The sequence below is a fragment of the Orycteropus afer genome, unplaced genomic scaffold (genome assembly GCF_000298275.1).
Source record: "Orycteropus afer afer isolate SDZICR_OR568_19922 unplaced genomic scaffold, OryAfe1.0 scaffold00071, whole genome shotgun sequence".
Classification (NCBI taxonomy): Eukaryota; Metazoa; Chordata; class Mammalia; order Tubulidentata; family Orycteropodidae; genus Orycteropus; species Orycteropus afer.
The window spans coordinates 9703447-9710714 of record NW_006921658.1 but is presented as its reverse complement, the minus strand read 5'-3'; positions in this window follow the sequence as shown (position 1 = coordinate 9710714).

Genomic DNA, 7268 nt, shown 5'->3' with positions numbered 1-7268 from the left:
CCCCCCCCCCTTTATTTTTCAAATGATTTTGAGTTTTGTTCCACATTGTTCTCCCTCTCTATCCAGGATCTCTTACATAGATCCTCTTCCAAGTGATTGACAGTAGTAGCCCGGCACCATCTAGTTCTTCTTGTCTCATAGTCATACAGGCTGCAGATTGGATGGTGTACCAGTCTCTAGGACTAATTGTTTCCATGAATTTTTGGTTTTCTTCATGAAGAATAGATTTAACACACTGAACACCAATGACTGAAGACCAGATGAATTGTGGGATGACATCAAGAGTATCATACATGAAAAAAAGCAAATGGTCATTAAAAAGACAGGAAAGGAAGAAAAGACCAAAATGATGTCAGAAGAGACTCTGAAACTTGTTCTTGAATGGAGAGTAGCAAAAGTGAATGGAAGAAATGATGAAATAAAAGAAGTGAAGATTTCAAAGGGTGGCTCAAGAAGACAAAGTAAAATATTATAATGAAATGTACAAAGACGTGGAGTTAGAAAACCAAAATGCAAGAACATTCTTGGCATTTATCAAGCTGAAAGAACTAAAGAACAAATTTAAGTTTCAATTTCAATAATTATGGATTCTATGAGCTAAATATTAAGTGATGCTTCTTGTTGTTGTTAAGTGCCATTGAGTCGTCTCCAACTTATAGTGACCCTATGCACAGCAGAACAAACACTGCCCGGTCCTGTATCAGCTCCACAATCCTTGCTATACTTGAGCCTATCGCCACTGCCACTGTGTCAATCCATCTCATGGAGGGCCATCCCCTCTTTCATCAACCCTCCACCTTACCAAGCTTGACATTCTTCTCCAGAGAATGGTCCCTTTTGACAACATGACCAAAGTATGTAAGATGAAGTCTGGCCATTCTAGCTTCCAAGGAGCATTCTGGCCGCACTTCCTCCAGGACAGACCTGTTAATTCTTTTAGCAGTCCATGGTACTTTCAGCATTCATCGCCAATACCACGACTCAAAAGCATAGATTATTCTTTGGTCTTCCTTATTCATTGTCTAGCTCTCACACGCATATGAGGTGATTGAAAATACCATGGCTTGTGTCAGGTGCACCTTAGTCCTCAAGGAGACATCTTTGCTCTTCAGCACTTGAAAGAGGTCCTTTGCAGCTGATTTGCCCAGTGCTATATGTCATCTGATGTCCTGACTACTGTTTCCATTGGCATCAATTATAGAATCAAGCAATGTGAAGTCTTTGACAATTTCAATCTTTTCTCCGTTTATCATTATGCTGCTTATAGGTCCAACTGTGAGGATTTTTGTCTTTATATTGAAATGTAATCCATACTGCAGACTGTATTCTTCAACCTTCATCAGTAAGTGGTTCAAGTCATCCTCACTTGCAGCAAGCAAAGTTGTATTGCCAACATATCACACGTTGTTAATGATTCTTCCTCTAGTCCTGAAGCCACGTTCTTTTTCATGTAGTCCAACTTCTCAGATTATTTGCTCAGCATATAGATTAAATAAGTGTGGTGAAAGAATACAATCCTGATGCACTCCCTTCTTGATTTTAAGCCATGCAGTGTCCTCTTGTTCTGTTCAAATGACAAAGCCTCCTGGTCTATGTATAGGTTCCTCATGAGTAAAATCAAGTGTTCTAGAATTCCCATTCTTTTCAATATTATCCCCAATTTGTTATTATCCACACAACCAAATGCTTTGGCATAGTCAATTTGAGTGTTGCAGGAAGCACCAAAAGAAGATGGAAGGAATACACAGTCACTGTATCAAAATGTATTAGTCAGTGTCAAACTATTTCAGGAGATAACATATGATCAAGAACCAAAGGTACTGAAGGAAGAAGTCCAAGCTGCACTAAAGAAATTGGGTGGAAAAAAAGTCCCCAGGAATTGACAGAATACCCCTTGAGATGTTTCAACACACAGATGTATCGCTGGAGGCGTTTACTTGTTTATGCCAAGAAATTATGAAGACAGCTACTTGGCCCAGTGACTGGAAGAGATTCATATTTGTACCCATTCCAAAGAAAAATGATTCCATGGAATGTGGAAATCATCGAGCAATATAATTAATATCACAAGCAAGTACAATCTTACTGATTATTTAAAAGCAGTTGCAGCAATATATTGACAGAGAACTTCCAGAAATGCAAGCTGGATTCAGAAGAGGACGTGGAATGAGGGATATCATTGCAGATGTCAGATGGATCTTTGCTGAAAGTAAAGAATACTAGAAAGATGTCTACCTGAGTTTTACTGACTTTTCAAAGGCATTTGACTGCAGATCATAACAAATTATGGATAACATTGAGAAGAATGGGAATTCCAGAACACTTAATTGTTCTCATGAGGAACCTGTACATAGACCAAGAGGCTGTCATTTGAACAGAATAAGGGGATACTTCAAGGTTTAAAATCAGAAAGGGTGTGCAACAGAGTTGTATCCTTTTACCCTACTTATCCAATTTACATGCTGATCAAATAATCTGAGAAGCTGGACTATATAGAAAAAAGCACAGTATCAGGTTTGGAGAAAGAACAATTAATAACCTGTGATATGCAGATGACACAACCTTGCTTGCTGAAAGTGAGGATGACTTGAAGCACTTGCTGATGAAGATCAAAGACTACAGTCTTCAGTATTGAGTATACCTCAACATAAAGAAAACGAAACTCTTCACAACTGGACCAATAAGCAACATCATGATAAATGGAGAAAAGATTGAAGTTGTCAGGGATTTCATTTTACTTGGATCCACAGTCAACATCCAAGGAAGCAGTAGTCAGGAAGTCACACTTCGTATTGCACTGGGAAAATCTGCTCTAAACCTCTTTAGAGTGTTGAAGAGCAAAGATGTCACTTTGAAGAATAAGGTGCACCTATCCCAAGCCATGGCATTTTTAATAACCTTATATGCATGTGAAAGCTGGACAATGAATAAGGAAGAAAATACCACTGACTGCCTGAAGAATGAACAAATCTGCCCTGAATGAAGTGCAGCTGGAATGCTCCTTGGAAGCTAGAATGGCCAGAATTTGTCTCACCTATTTGGTCATGTTGACAGAAGGTACCATTCTCTGGAAAAGGATATCATGCTTGGTAAAGAAGAGGGACAGTGAAGAAGGGGAAGACTTTCAATGAGGTGGACTGACAGAGTGGCTGCAACGATGGGCTTAAGCATAGTAAGGATTATGAGGATGGTGCAGGACTGGACGTTGTTTCCTCTGTTGCACATAGCTTTGCTATGAGTTGGACTTAACAGTACCTAACAACAACAACATGGACAAGATATTAAACAAAACATGAAGCATCAAAGAAAGATGGAAAGAATACATAGAGTCAGTGAACCAAAATGAGTTGATTAACATTCAACCATTTCAGGAGGTGTTGTGTTGTTGTTATGTGCCGTCGAGTCAGACCCGGCTCATAGTGACCTCTCCTTGGGTTTCCGAGGTGGTATCACTATGGAAGTAGATTGCTCAACCTTCCTTCCGAGGAGTAGCTGGTAGATTTGAACTGCCAGCCTTCTAGTTAGCAGTCAAGTGCCTTAGGCCCTACGCTACCAGAGCTCCCATTTCAGGAAGTAGCATATAATAAGAACCAATGATATTAAAGGAAGAATCTAAACTGTACTGAAGGCATTAGCAAAATACAAGCCTATAGTAATTGACAGAATATCAACTAAGATGTTCCACTGAATGGATGCTGTCCTGGAAACATTTGCTCATCTATACCAAGAAATTAGAAGACAGTTACCTGACCACCTGACTGGAAGAGATCCATATTTGTGCCAATTCCAAAGAAGGGTGACCCAACTAGATGTGAAAATATTTGAACAATATCATTAACATCACATGCAAGTAGAACTGATGAAGACAATTTAAAAATGGCTGTAGTAGTACATCGACAGGTAACTGCTAGAAATTCAAGCCAGATTCAGAAGAGGACATGGAACGAAGGATATCATTGCTGATGTCAGATGGATCTTGGCAGAGGATACCAGAAAGATGTTTGCCTTTGTTCTATTGACTATGCAAAGGCATTTGACTGTGTGGCTCATAACAAATTATGGATAACACTGTGAATAATGAGAATTCCAGAACACTTAATTGTGCTCATGAGGAAACTGTACATAGACCAAGAAGCAGTTTTTGGAACAGAACAAAGGAATACTATGTGGTTTAAAATCAGGAAAGGTGTGCAACAAGGTTGTATCCTTTCACCATATTTATTTAATCTGTATACTGAACAAATAATCTGAGAAACTGGACTATGTGAGGAAGTAAGCAGCATCAGGATTGGGGAAAGGCTCATTTGCAACCTGTGATATGCAGATGACATACCCTTGCTTGCTGTTAGTGAAGAGGACTTGAAGCACTTACTGATGAAGATCCAAGATTACAGACTTCAGTATGGATTACACCTCAACATAAAGAAAACAAAATCCTCACACCTAGACTGTGATAGCTAAAATTGTGTGTCAGTTTGGCTGGACTATGATTCTCAGCTGTTTAGCAGTTATGATGTAGTCATCCCCTATAATAAGATCTGATATAATGTAGTCACCTCCATGATGAGGTCTGCTATGAACAGCCAGTCAGTTGAAATGGGGTTTCCTCAGGAATGTGGCCTGCTTCCAATATACATAGAAGTCCTGACAAAGATCTCTGGCTTTTTCCTCGACCTGGATCCTGCCTCTGACTCATATCACATCTAGCTCCTGGACTTGAACCAGTGGCCTCCTGTGCCTGCCAATATTGGGATTGTTTCCTTTACAACCTATGAGCCAACAGCCTGCCATCTTACCTGCCAATCTCAGATTCATCAGTCTCTGAAGCCAGTAGCCTACTGTATTGCCTGCCAATCTTGGGTTCACCATCCCCTGCAGCTATGTGAGTCAGGAGAAGCCTGTAGCTTGACATCTGATCTGTGGACTTGGGACTTGTCATTTCTATAATTGCATGAGCCACTTCCTTAGGATAATTTTTTTTTTTTTTCTCTCTCTCTCTCTACATATATAAGCTTCACTAGTTTTGCTTCTTTCGGGAGCTCTGGTAGCATAGTGGCTAGACACTTGCCTGCTAACCAGACGGCTGGCGGTTCAAACCCACCAGCCACTCCTCAGAAGGAAGGTTGGGCAATCCTACTTCCGTAGTGATACTGCCTCGGAAACCCAAGGAGGGGTCGCTATGAGTCGGGGCCGACTCAACGGCACATAACAACAACAACAACAGCAACAGTTTTGCTTCTTTAGATAACCCAGCCTAGGACATTTGGTCACCAAGACTGGTTCTAGAGAAACAAAATTGTAAAGATGTTTTCTAAATTAGTTTCCCAGTTTGATTAGTTGTAAAGGTGCTGATGACTCTGCCTCCATTAGTAAAGAATGCTCTGCTAATACGTGGCATGAGTAGCAATATTAATTGACAAAATAGTGGTATTAATAGATCAAATATTGGTGAGAAGTGAGTCTCTGAGTTATTGCATATTTGATGCTTTCCTGCAATTTTGCCAGAAAGAGACATATAAAGAAACTTGTTGATTGGTTCTACTTAGGCTAGACAAAATGGTGAAAGAATGAGATGAGCTCAGGTCTTTGGAATCACAGCTCAATTGCCACATAAAAAACCCCAATGCTTCCACTTATGCCCTGAAAGAAAACCTTATTTCTTGTAGCAACAGAGCAGACATCATCAAAAAACAAACCCAGAGTCTTTTCGTAAGAGTGGTTGAATTACAACACCAGTTGAATTGTCAACCTTGAATGGTGTCTGAAGTTAAGCAAAGCATACTGATTGGTTCTGAAATGGGTTTCTGAAACTCAGGATGGGGATATATGGACAGATAAGCAGGAAGCTGGAGACATTGTATCCCTAAATTCTGTTTAATCCCTCTGCCAGAAGAACCAGCCCTCTTATCTCCATCTGATGAGTCTAACCCAGCTGTGCTTGCTGAGTTATTGTCTGAAATAACACCTGGGGCAGCACCTGGGTAATTGCCTGAGGCAGATGCCTTACAAGACACTGTTGAATGTTCCCAGGAACCATGTCCACCACTCATTGCTGCTTCTACACCTATACTTAGACTTAAGTCTCAGGGAGCTACAAAAGGTGAAATGCATACAAATTGTGACACAGAAAGAGATACACTACATTTCAAAAGGATTTTTATAATATAAGCAAACAGAAACCTGGAGAATATGTATGGGAATGGCTATTAAGGGTGAGGGATTAATGGTGCAAGGAACATAATGTTGGATGAGTCTATGTTTATTGATTTGGGCCCACAAAGCACAGATTCTTCATTCAATGTTTCACCTCAAGAGATTAGGAAAGGATCTAGTTTACTCAGTTGGTTTACTGAAGCATGGATTATGCTATGGCCTATAGTAAGTCAAGTTGAAGTACCGGACCTGCCTTGGTATACTGCAGAAGAAGGTATCCAAAGGCTTAGGGAAATTGCCATGTGTCTTGGTTCTCTAGTGCCGCTATAATGGAAATACCATAAATGGATGCTTTTAACAAACAGGAATGTATTCTTTTATGGTTAGGAGACTAGAAGCCCAAATTCAGAGTGCTGGCTCTAGGGGCAGGGTGAAGACCCCATGACCTTGGGCCTCTTGTTCCACACCCACTGGAGCCAGAAGCCTCTCCCAACTCCTGTAGGTGCTGGCTGCTGAGGCTGACACATCCAAGATCAGGAGGTAAAATGGCGCAACCCTAAGATCAGCAGGTAACACAGCAGGCCACTGGTTCAAGTCCAGAAATTAGAGACAAAGACTCAACCAAATGCAGGATCCAAAATGTGCCATAAAACTAGCTACCTTTCCCAAAATTTCTCCATATGTACTGGAAGTAGGCCACACAGGAGATTCTACCATGAAGTTGATTATACCACATCCATTCTCATCATGTGGAATAACTAAATGCAGCTGCCAAGGCACTAAAATCTACAGCCCAGCCAAGCTGACATACAACCTTAACAGCATGTTAGAGTAGATTTATAAGATTAGATCCATAGACCCACATATGCAATGACCTGAGGATATACCTTTTACCACACGATGAGGAACAAATTTGTGAAGGGAGCCCCAGGATCTTTGAAGACTGCTGTAATTTTTATTTTATGTAAGCCAGATTTGACAGTAGGTACTGCCCTAACTGAATAAAGATATCTAACTATAATGAGGGAGCTCTGGTAGCATAGTGCCTAAGGCACTTGACTGCTAACCAGAAGGCTGGCGGTTCAAACCCACCAGCCACTCCTCGGAAGGAAGGT